Below are 13,565 nucleotides of genomic sequence, written 5' to 3'. Positions count from 1 at the left end.
GTGCACAATCTTTTCTAAGTAGTAAGATTTTAATTTTACATGTGCAGTTTGATGCCTTTCTTATGTATCGGTAGCAAATGGGTTCTTGCCTTATCCATGGAGAAATGAATGATGGTGGTACCTGAAAACATTTGTACTTAATGTTTTTATTCAGCTGCTTTTAATCTTTTTTTTTTATATCCTATGAGTTAGGAGAAAGTATGGTTGACTGAAAACTGCTCATGTGTCAGTTCTGTACATGTTTTATCTTGCTTATGCAAAAAGTATCTGAATGTAGTTATTTACAAATAAAAGTTTGAAAATGTTAGCAGAGAGACATATTGTCCTCTACATAAGGTAATATAGTATAGAAATTCCTATCTACATAAAGCTTTTTAGAGTGAAGTACATGGATAACCAAGAAAGATAAAACCATACCTCATGTTTTAAAAATCTCTCAAGATTTAAGCAATGGGTTATCATGGGCATCATTAAAAGAAGTATGACCAAAAGGAAAAAAAAAGGTTAGTAATAGGCAATAATTAAAAGATAAAAAGAAAGGAAAATAAATACTTAGGTCAAAATACCATAAAGGATATAGTATTATTTATATATTTTAAAAGGCATTCATTTGTTAAATACTAACACTTTCGAGGGCAGAAATATATAATACACAATACCAGAAGTACATTATTTATTTGTTAATTTTTAATTTTGGTATTGGGGATTGAATCCAGTGACACTTACCTTATATCCCAGCCCTTTTTACTTTTTGTCGTGGCATTAGAACATGGAATATATTTTTAATTAAAATGTTTTTTATTATTGTTATTATTTTTAAGAGAAAGCCTAGCATGGCTCTGTAATTTTTTAAAATTTGTTTTAATTAATTTTACATGACAGTAGAATGCACTTTGATACATCATATATAATCTAAATCCCAAGCGCTTTTTATTCTTTTAAATTTTAGACAGGATCTCTCTAAATTGCCCAATTTGGCCTCTAAATTGTAATCCTCCTGCATCAGCCTACTAAGTAGCTGGGATTATGGGTGTGAACCGCCACATTTAAAAGAAGCACATTTTTAAAAAGAAGTACATTCTTATTTTATGAAATAATTTCTAAAACAGATTGTCCACAGAATTTATTTACCTAAAAGTAGTCTACTGACTTCCTGAACAAATACATTATTCTAGATTTACATTCATGAATGACTATTTCAGAAAAGCATGAAGTAGTGTCTATCTGGGGATTTTTTTTTTCCTCAACCTAATTTTTTCCCCCAAAGTCCTTAGACCACTAGCATGATACTTTAGTGAAGGACTTTCTGTGTTTGGGGTGTGTGTGTGTAGTATGTGAGTATGTGTGTGTTTTTAACAATAATGTATATTTGAGTTAAATAATTATTTTTTATTTTTGGATTTTTCAGCTTTATGGAATACAATTTACAAATCTAACTCATGTATGTGACATATTTACAACATGATGATGTTTTAGTGAGCTTTTTCGCTGTTGTGACTAAAAGATCTCACCAGAACAATTCCAGGGAAGAAAAGTGTATTTAAGGGTTCACAGTTTCAGAGGTCTTAGTCTATAGAAGACTGGCTTCATTTCTTGGGGCTCGAGGTGAGGCCAAACATCATGGCAGAGAGTGTGGCAGAGGGAAGCAGCTCACATGCATATCAGAAAGCAGAGAGAGAAAAAGACTTCACTCTCCAGATACAAAATATATACCCCATAGTCACCCCCCACCAAGGAACCACTTCCTCCAGCCACCTCCCACCTGACTTCAGTTACCACCCAATTATTCCCATCAGGGATTCATTTGCAAATTAGGTCAAGGCTATAATCCAATCATTTCTCCTCCAAACCTTCTTTAGTTCTCTCACATGTGATCTTTTGGGGGGACGCCTCACATTTAAACCATAACATGATATATGTACGTATTTTAAAAACTTCAGATTTGCTTTGATGGCTTTTTTGCATTGCCCTTAAAATTTTTTTTTCAAACTTTGCTCAGTTAGAAGGTTTATTAGTTCACTGAGTCAATCCTTATTGCTTTTAGTATTTACTTTTTTCCTCTGATAAGAATGGCAGTAGGATAATGGTGCTGGAATATTCCATTGCGGCCCAAAGCATAAAAGGGAAAGTAACACCAGAATGACTTGCCTCTTTATTCTTTCTCGTTTATCCTATTCAGAGCATAACAAAATCAAATCTAAATCATAAGTACTTACCTTGCACTAAACAGATCAATCTTTTCCATTAGATTTGTCACATGAGACATGAACTGAACTGTAATTGATTTCAAAGTCATGTGGCACAACAGCCACTATAGTATTTTTCCTATGATACTCTGAATCAATAGACCTAGAAGCTTAACACAAATAATTACATCAACATATCTGCTTTCCTGACACCATTTTGTTCCTAGGTGTTAGAAACAGGCTGGTGTTAGAAGAAAGCCAATAAGTTAGAAATGGGAAGACTAAAAGTCCGGCGAACTAAGTGCTTGCACCTCCTGGGTTCCAGTGATACTGATTCCTTCATTTTCTCAATCTTTTCACAGCTCACAGCACAGTCCATCAGTCTTGCAAGCAGTTCTAATAGTTCCTGGATTTGGAGTCTGATGCAGGCTTTGTATGAGCAGATGCTTATATAAAAGCTAAAATAGGCGGGTATTAAAAGGATTAAGTGATTCAGTAGAGTATCTCAGCCAGCCATAATTGAAGACACAATAGTTCAAATCTTTCATTGCTGTTTTCTTTGATAAAATGTAGGTTTTAACCTTTTGGGAAGTCTTTTTCTACAGTGTCAGCAGCAGCTCCAGACCTGTCAACTCAACAATACTTTACAACTAATGCCTTTCACAATGTCTGAGGTAGAGAAAGGAATTGCAATAATACCGCCTAGGATTCAGTGAGATTGGAAATGCAGTAGCATAGATTGGCTAGTTACTTTGTGTATGGAAATAGGTGAGTCGACAATGACTTGAGGGAAAAAAAAATAACTGCAGCAGAAAAGCAAATCACTAGAAAGAAGAAAGTTACTCTATTAAGAGACGTCAAAGACAAATACCACACTATGTCTAAATTAAAATAATAAACTATTAGTGTGTCATTTTAGTGCCTATTTGGAGAGTTTCCAACAACTAACTTTCGTTTGCATCAAAAGAGCAAATATTAATTTAATCATTGAAAGGTTGAGCACTGACTTTTCTGTTTATACTGTTATTTATTCTTTATTAGGTGCTGATTCTTTCTGTTAGCCTCACAGGATGTGAACATCAATTAACTTCAATTTGTCTTGTTCTCTATTGCAAACTTTTAGTTCTATATTTCTTTTGCCCATATAATTTTATTGACCAAAATAAGAATACTTTCCCACAAAATTGTATTACCTCTCACATTCCTTCATCTTTAGAGTCTAGTGATATATTATGCACTCATTCAATAGGCATTTATTGAGTGCATATTGTTTTTCAGATATTGAATTAGATACAATGGTAAGCAAACAAACATGATCCTTTCTGAGAAAAGGTAGAAATCATTTAGAACTAAAAAATAAGTGAACAAAAAATGACATGAATAATGATAAAAAATAGGGAAATGTATATTTTAGCTCTAAGGATTAAAATAACTGAGAAAAAAGGAAAATACTACAGTGCAGCCTAGCCATTTAAGTGAAACTAATATTAGGCTCAATATGCCGGAATTTGGTTATCAGTTAATTAGCTTAAATGTTATAAGACTCATAAACTTCCAGAGGGATCTACTCTGTAGATATGAATCCTATACAATGTCTATATTTCAAAATGTTCCAAAGATCTACTGGGGTCGAAACCAATTATTTTTAATGCAAATTCATTTAGACGAGGAAGAGAATAATACTGATAGTTATTTGCCTGTTAACAGAATTACCTTGATATTATTTAATTACAATCAACTGAAATGAGAGCATGGTTTTTAGTATGTAGAAACACAAGCTACAGCATTGCTTGGGAGATTTAGAACAGAAAGAGATGCAAAATGGGGAGCTAGAACTCCACAGAGAAACTTTTGCTGCCTTTATAATAATGTCTTGCTAGTCAAGCTTATGCTAACAAAGTTGTCAATTGGATTTATTGTTATATTTGGTTCAAGAATAATACAGGGATTGGATTGATTTTGGATTAATTTCTTCTATAAGAAAAAATGCTATAAAGGAATATATATGTAGTTGAGAGAGAGAGATGTAATTGAGAGAGAGAGATGTAGTTGAGAGAGAGATATGTAGGGGAGAGAGAGAGAGAGAGAGAGAGAGAGAGAGAGAGAGAGAACAGAAACATTTCTAAGAGGTAGTTAGCAATATAATTCTCATTGTACAAGAAGAAAAAATATACAGAGGATACATGCCTACACAAGAGCAGTATAAATGAAGGGAAGAAAGAACTTGTTTTTCCAAATAATGTTTCTCCTCAAAATAACAAAGATGTCCTTCTTTTTTATTTTTAATTTTTTTGTAGTTTTAGATGGACAGCATGCTTTTATTTTATTTGTTTATTTTTATGTGATGCTGAGGATCAAACCCAGTGCCTCACACATGCTAGGCAACAACTCTGCCACTGAACTACAGCCCCAGCCCAAAGACTTCCTTCTTTTAAATGGAGTCCTTCTTGCTACTCCTCTTGGTTCCTCCTTTTTCCTACTCTGCCTACTGTACGTTCTTTCTTGTTGTCGCAGGTCCCCCCACCCTTCATCTTCCCTGTCCTCTTTACCTTAGTTCTTTCCCTTGCCATTAACTACTTAAAGTATGATAATCTACGCACACTTCAAGGACAAAATTCCTATCCCAAATCACTTAACACTTGATTAAAGATGTTATTTCACTTAGAAGTACAGTTTTAAAAATAAATTATGAAATAGTTCAATGGTATATGAAATTCTTTTTAAATTAGGTTTTTAAGAATAAATTTTAGATTCAAAATTATTTCTAAAAAACAATTTTAAAGAGTATTTTTTTTTTTCAAAATATTTTTCTTAGTACTTATTTATCCAATAGATTAAGAGCAACATCCTTGAAGAATATTAACAAGAAATCTATTTCTGGAAGAATTGTGAAGTTTATAAAGTAAACAATTGCCATTGAACATGTAAGACAGAGATGAAGAATTCTGTACTTGTGGCATTATTGTCTTCATGGTACATTTAGCTCTGAAATTAGATAAAACTTATAATACTTCTTTTACATTTAGGCAATATTGAATTTTCTCTGTTATGTCTGAGTTATTTTTTAGCATCAGAAATCATTTATGCAATTGCTAACAGTTGCTTTGGTCTCAAAAATTTTAAGACATGTTGAAAGTAGATGCTTTTTGCATTTAGATATTCTCGTTAATATCATAGTTAATTCTAATCTTCAAGGATATTCTCACAAAAAAGCATTTTCTTTATTTTGAATGATGATTTGTAGAATTTCTATATCTGTTTTGCAATTGTCAGTGTCTGTTTTGATGATAATTATGTCTATGGCATCATAAATTATAAAAAAAATTCTACATTCAGCCCAAGATTAGGCTGTACTATATTCTTTGTTTTTTTCAGTGACAAGATTAACATTAGGTGCATGTTCCTAATAGGCATAGGGAAGATACTATTGACACACCAAATTCTCCATAGTGGATTAAAAATGTATTGTACAGCCATGTGTTTCTTTCATTTCCATAGTCATCTTAATTATGAAAGGTAGAAATGAATGTTTTATTTAAGGAAGTTTATAAAACTCTAATACTGTAGTTAAAGAATAGCTTTAGCTTGGAGAAGAATATGTTATAGGTTCTGACTTTCAAAAGTCTTGTATACTGTGTCCACTTCTATAATGAGAAATGAAGGGTTTATGTAGTCAAGGGCATTGGATGACTCACTTATCTTTGCCTACGTTTTTTCCCCCTTGATAAGTATTTTCCTGTTATAGTTTCCTTTTCAGAGCTTTAATTTACATTTCCTGTTATTTAAATTATCCAATTGAAGGGCACTGAGAATGAGATTTAAATTATTTCAATTTTGGTCAATAATATGTCTTGAGTATCCACAGTGAACAGTGAATATGTGTCTAAAATATAAAACTCAAGAAATAAAAAAAAAACTTATAGCTCTATCTCCTTGAGAAGCACTTTTTTGTTGTTGTTTATTTGTTTGTTTGTTTTGTTTTGTTTTTGGCTCAAAATCGCAATTAATTCTGGTACAGTTGTGGAGGAAAGAAGTCCAGAATTGAAGCATTAGCAAGGTCATGTGCTCCCTAAAGGCTTTAAAGTAGAATCTTTTCTTGTCTCTTCTAGCTTCTGGTGATTACTGACATTATTCAAAAGACATGGCCATTATCTCCCTGTATGTGTTCAGATTGTCTTCCCTCTTTATGTGTCTATGTCTGTGGAGAGGCACAATTTTATCCCTGCAACTGAATCTGACTTTGAAAGGAGATCAACTTTTTAAACAATAAATTCCTTTGTAAAACAAGTTGATAATATAACTACATATTTAAATACATAATAAGATTTTCTTATTTAAATGGATTTCATAGTGAGTTACAAATGAGTTATTTTGTAAGGAGGTGATAATTTTTAATAATTATTTGCTCAATGCATTTTAAAACTTGTTAACCTTTATTTAACCTAAGGATCATTATACTTCCTGATGAAGATATAATAATATTTTGAGATAGTATATTAAAAAATCCCTATGCTGTCTTATATTCAGACTGAGGCATTTTGGTTTTCTAACTTTGATTTTAATCCATTCATTAACTGAAAGCCTACTATGTTCAAAGATGGTATAAAAGAATACTTCTTTTGCCTTCATATGAAGTTTACAGTCTACTAAAGGAATAAATTGTAAAGCAATAATTAGATATTTAAATTGGGGTGATGTTAAATTCCTTGAAGGAAATTACATATTTAATTAGAAGTTTAACAATAGGATTTAAATTAGAAAAGTGACACTTATGCTAACACTTGAAGAATTAGTGAATCAGATGAAGGGTTTTCTAGGCAGTCACCATTTCCTGATAAGGAAAATGAGCTCTGGGGGGCAACACTCATAACAGCCTGATAGAGGAAGAAAACTCTGGTCTTCAGCTTCCAACATGGAAATCTTCTCACTGTTAAGTGGTTTTATCATCCCTTTAAAAATCAAATTCTATAAATGAAAGATTTTTGTGTATGAACATTTACAGGTTTATTAAATACTTCAGAAAATGTTTGCTGTTTTCTTGGGTCTTCTCTAATTTGTTGTAAGAAAAGGTCATGGGAAGGAATCATGAAAAAAAATTCATTAATAGGATCAATTCATAATTTAACTTGTTAAAGCATGTGTTTTAACTGACATACCATCCTTAAAATGATAATGACTATTTGAACTGATCACATGTTTGTCTATTTTCCCTTTCTTTTTAATTAGTAAAATTTTAATTCAGACAGATTATACATTTTCATATACCCAACCCAGAAGCAATATCAAACTTGTGCTTCCGTGAGCCAATTATGTATTATGCTAGAGAGATCCATGAATTTGTCAATTTTCCTTTGTAAAACCTTTGGAAAAGATTTTCATTTTTTTTTGAAAGACATGATTATACCCAAAAAGTATTAGCCTCAAGAAGTCAAATAATCTATTTTACTTCTGGGTACATAGAGAACATTCTAAGTAGTTGACACTTATAACCATTGTTATTTTATTACAAAATAATAGGTATGCTGGTGGCTAGGGGAATGTTCTTAACAGTTGGTAAGAACTTCTTCATGCCATGGAAGGTACCTATCTGTTGTCCAATGGACCTTGGTGAAGATGGTGACCAGAATCTAAAATATCCACTATTTTAAATATTCTTAAATTGAAGTCCCAAGACATCTAAAAGTTTCTCCGTAACATAACCAAACAAATAAAAAAAATTCCACAGATTGATCTAAATAATTATTACTCTGTGAAAGAGAATCTTCAACAGGTAAAACTAATTACTGACTCGCCTCCCTATCTCATGTCTCTTCTCTCCACCCTGAAAGATTATCCTTCTAATGAATTGTCTTTATTAGAGACATAGTCTCATTTTCCTTTTTCTTTAAGTATTGTCCAGTTTTAGTTTCTCTCTCAGAACTTTAGCTTATACTTCATATAACTTAATTATGTGAATGAAAGGCAATTGAGAATGAGGCTCAAATATTGCAATTTTGGTCAATAATGTGTACTGAGTGGCTACAATGTACAATGAAAATATGTAACAATATTATGAAATCAAAAAATAAAAAGTCACAGTTTTATCACCTTGAGAAGCACAATTTTTTTCCATGCAACCAAATCTCACTTTACACAAAGACTATTTTTTTTAAGATAATAGTACAAGATGAAGAACACTAATCAATTCTCCAGGCTTAGACAAATATATGGCAAAGGCAATAACAGCATTATAAAGAAAAGAGAAAATGCAGATGGAAAGTAATGAACTTGCTTAGGAATGTGTTAGGAGTATTTTTATTTGAGCTCATGTACAGATCAGCTTTTAGATAAGAGTCACCAATTGTATGTGATGATATAAGTCAATGGAGAGCAGTCTATCAATTCTCACTCTCAGAATACTTAATTTTATATATTTCATGTTTATTTATTGAACAGAATACTTATTGAAATCTCATATTTTGGAGTCCAGCCTATTTGATTCCCAGAAATAAAAAGCAAAAGGAGGAATACCAACTACCATATACCAACAAACTGAGCATCATATCAAGTTTATGCAATTACTCTTTGCCAATGTCCATGTACCATTCTGGTTTGGCCTTTAAAAACTTCTCGTTTCTTTAAGGGTGAATGGCATCCATTTCCCTTTTAACCTGGTTATCAATTAACAATTACACGAAATAGAGATGAAATCAGTGTTAATATTTTTGGTTTCAACAACCCATAAGTTTGGTCTGTATTCTAACAGCAGACAAGGAAAGTACATGACTACTGAACTGATATTTATCTACAATTTGACCTATGCCACAGCTTCAACTCATTGCCCACACATGCAGTACCGTGACTTTTTTCCTACTGGCATATAATCAATATTAAGGGCATTAATCATGCTCTTATACCTATGTGAAGGTCAAAGTTCCTAAGTTTACCACTAATCCCAGGGATTCCTTCTCCTGACCAAATTTGAACCCTTGCATTTAAACTATCCTCTGTTAAAATATTTAATGTAAACTTGATTTTTTATGGTTGCCCAGGTCTAAAAGTGTCAAAATAAGTTTTCTAAGAGAGCATATTTGAAAATAAATTGTTGAAGAAATTTCTCCTTTTCTGTTCCTATTCTGTTCTATTTAATCAATTTTGAAATAATAGATAAATGAATAGGCTGTACAAAATCATCCCATCACTTTGCAAGGTTATACTAATAAAAATAAAGAGCTTCAGCCCACAAATTCTATAATTTGACTGACTCTAAATTATAAATGCCAATTCTTATCCTACAAATGCAAACTCACTGAGGGAATATCAATGGAAAACAATTACTGGGTGGATTTTTGTACTCTGGTTCCACAAAATAAAATACATTTAGTGTTTTCAAATCAATTCTGGAGGAAATGTCAAGGCAGGGGTACACATTTACTCATTTTGCAGAGATGTCCAAAGCTATTAACTTTCTGCACTTTAATTAGAAAAGCAATGCAAAACTATTCTCTCGCTCAATTGCAGGAAATTCAAGACATTTGGTATTGGGAAAAGAGTCCTGAATTTGTGAAGTCTTATAGATCCAAATGTATTTTTAGTATAATGGCAATAGTTACTAAAAATGTGTTTCTATTTTTATGGCTATAGCTTAATTCTTTAAGCATAAACCCTAGGCATACAAAGATAATGGATATTGAAAGAGGAAGATAATGATAGGAAAATTAGGATGCTTAAGTAGCTTCAAAAATAGCATAATACACATTTTTTACACAATATATGAAACTGCTTGGTTTTAAACTTAGTTTTAGGGGAGGAATTGCCAGAACCACCAATATATTATTTAAAGACCATTATTAACAGACTGAAAGTGTTTCTGTTCATTTAAATTACAGTTTTACTCCTTCCATACACAATTATTTAAGAAGGAAGCATTAATTGTTCTAATATTAGGTCACATTAGAGGAATTCATATGACATATGCCTTAAGCCCAAGGCACTTAATGTACTTGCAATTAGCATAGAGAGAGTAAACAGGATATTATCAATATATAAACAGGAATAGGGATATTTTATTTTCATATTGAGTATTGCAGATAATCAATTGACATAAATGGAAAGCTTAAAAAAAGATCAGAAAAGATAAAAAATAAGGAGAAGAAAATTATTAAAGTATTCTAGGGCTGGGGCAGTAGCTCAGTGGCAGAGCGTTTGTCTTGGACATGCGAGGCACTGGGTTGGATCTCTGCACCATATAAAAATAAACAAAATAAAGGTATGTTGTCCATCTACAACTATAAAAAAAAATTCAACAAATTCAACAGCTAGTGTATTCTAACTACCATCTAGACATTGTGTTTAGATCAAGATAAGTATGTCAGAGTTTTTGCCTTAAAAACTTACAGTGGGAATTCTGGGGGGGACTGAAGATTTTGACACAAGTTATACAGCTAATGGAATGTAGGCTAAACTTCCAAATATAATTTGTTTTCTCTCTTTCTTTGCTTTTTATAATACTTAAATCTAAATAAAAAGAGTGTGAACTTCAGAGTTAGATAATCCCGAATACATTAGTTGTCCTTTCTTATCAACCATTTTCTCATCCATAAAATGAAACTGTCACCAATGTTAATTTAATAGGCTCTGTCTAGAGTTTTTACCATTATTGTTTTAAATAAAATATAAAAACTATAAAAAAGTAAGCATTTTAATTTTAAGGTATATACTAAAGGACTAACAATCAGCATTATGTTGTAATACAGCCACATCAATGTTTATAGCAGCTTAATTCACAATAGCTAAACTATGGAACCAACCTAGGTGTCCTTCAATAGATGAATGGATAAAGAAAATGTGGTATATATACTCAATAGAATAGTATTCAGCTTTAAAGAAGAATGAAAATATGGCATTTGCCAGTAAATTGATGGAGTTGGAGAATATCATGCTAAGCAAAATATGCCAATCCTGAAAAACCAAGTGCCAAATGTTTTCGCTAATATGCGAATGCTAATTCACAAAAAGGGGTGGGGCACTACAAAAGCATTACCATTACCGTAGATTACGTAGAGGGAAGTAAGAGAGGAGAGGGGAGGGGATGTGGGGATAGGAAGGATAGTAGAATAAAACAGACATTATTGCTGTATGTATTTATGTGACTGCATGGCCAATATGATTCTATAACATGTACACTTAGAAAAATGAGAAATTATATCCCATCTATGTATCAAAGTGCATAAGTGCATTGTACTATCATGTATAACTAATTAAAACAAATTTAAAAAATTTTAAAAAGTAGACAGTACAAAATAAAAATGATAACACGTAAAGGTCATCTCTCAGTTGTCACTAGTACAATTCCACTGCTTACAGTTAACTTTGACCAGCAGATTGATGTGCATTCACCTTCAATATTAAAATTAGTCTCTAGACAGTTGAGAACTGAAGAATATTGAAAATTTTTTCACTTACCAATATTTTCTAGAATTCCTTCGACATAAGAAAAGAAAACACTTTAGCTGTGGTTAAGTGCTGTGGTTTGAAGGGTCAGTGTCTTCTCCAAGCTTCTAGGTGAAACTTAATTCCTAGTTCAACAATATTAAAAGGTGTGGCTTTGGGAGGTGATTCAGTCATGAGGACTTGGACCTTGCTAATGAAATTTGCTTTCTTATAAAAGGGCTCCAGATTGAGGGGAGCACACCCTTGATCTACACTTTCCTGCCATGTGAGGCCCAAGCACTTGTACCTTTTGACCACTCTGTGAGAATGCAGGCAGAATGGCCCTCAAAAGAAACAAAATACCACCACCTCGACAGTAGACTTGTCAGCCTCCAGAGCTACAAGATGTAAAGTTTTGTAGTTCTTTATAAATTACCTTGTCTCATGCATTTTTAGAACAGAATGAGTGAATGGACTATACATATACTAGGATGAAAGAAGCATTGCCACATGAAAATATGTGCTTACTCTTTAAAATCACATTCCCCATTTATAGCTGAATAGTTGCCTCTGCAAAGCAAATTTCCATTTGTTCCTGGGGAAATGTATCTGGAGCTCAGTTTTATGTAGTTAAAATACATGGCTTAGTAGCAACCTACATTCAGGTCTCAACTCATCCACTTACTAACTAATCTTGGGAAATTTGCCTCAACTCTCTTTACCTCAGTTTTTTCATTATATAGCAAATTAAACTTGACACCCATTTTATAAACTTATCGTGTTAAATGAGTTAATAAGTACAAAGCAATGGCCTAGAGAAAACATCCATTATATATTTACCATTATTTTCTCTACCAAAATGGAATTCATAAAATTAAAAATAAACTTCAGAAAACTTTTTTTCTTTTTTCTGATACTGTAAAATAATAAAACTTAGAAAATATTTACTAATATAATAAAATACATATATAAACCAACATCTAATGTATATTATCTCATTTTTAGGATATTCACACAGATTTAATAACAAGACTGGACTTTTTTCACTGAGGGATTTTATTCTAGCCTTTTGATACAATAGTTTTAAAAATTTAAATAAATTTATCAGTAAAAGTATACCTAATGCATGAATAATATATCCATTTAAGTACTTAGACTCCTTATATCCTTTTGATATGAAAAGATTATTATAATATTTTATTTTTTCTCACTACTATAGTTTTATCAGAATGGGGTGTCCCCCTCTAGACTAAATCTGGCAGCTGTCCTACTTATTATTTCATGTGGCCGATTATAAACTAAGCCAGCAATATGATGACAGGAAATCAATCTAAAATTGTAGACAATATGGACATCATAATTTTGTGTCTTTAAACATCAATAGTCATTTTTTTAAGATAAGGGATTATTTAATACTTAAAACTGAACAATAGTTGTAACTGTATATGAAGATAAAAACGGTATCCTATGTTCTCAACCTACAATCAGCCTTTATAAATCTTGATAACTGAAATACAAAAAAGTTCCAATCACTGTACTGAAAATTTTAAGTTTTATTTATTTAAATCTGGGGGTACTGAGTTTAAATAAGCTTTGACAAATAAAACACACACACACACACACACACACACACACACACACACACACACACACATATATATAAAGATTAATACCATTTTTGGTGTTATACTTCAACAGGACTTTTTTATGCAACTAGGGACAGAGGGAATCCATGCATCTGGTGTAAATCCAAGACCTGCTGATTTCAAGCTATGTGAACTTCAGTAAAATTATTTGATAACTCTGGGAATCAGGGTTAAAATATATATATTTATTTGTTGATGGACCTTTATTTTATTAATTTACTTATATGTGGTGCGGAGAATCAAACCCAGTGCCTCACACATGCCAGGCAAGTGATCTACCACTGAACTACAACCCCAGACCCTCAGGCTTTTATAAATTTAT

This window comes from Callospermophilus lateralis, unplaced genomic scaffold (genome assembly GCF_048772815.1).
Source record: "Callospermophilus lateralis isolate mCalLat2 unplaced genomic scaffold, mCalLat2.hap1 Scaffold_93, whole genome shotgun sequence".
Classification (NCBI taxonomy): domain Eukaryota; kingdom Metazoa; phylum Chordata; class Mammalia; order Rodentia; family Sciuridae; genus Callospermophilus; species Callospermophilus lateralis.
The sequence above is the reverse complement of the archived record's forward strand: the minus strand, read 5'-3'. Positions refer to the sequence as shown.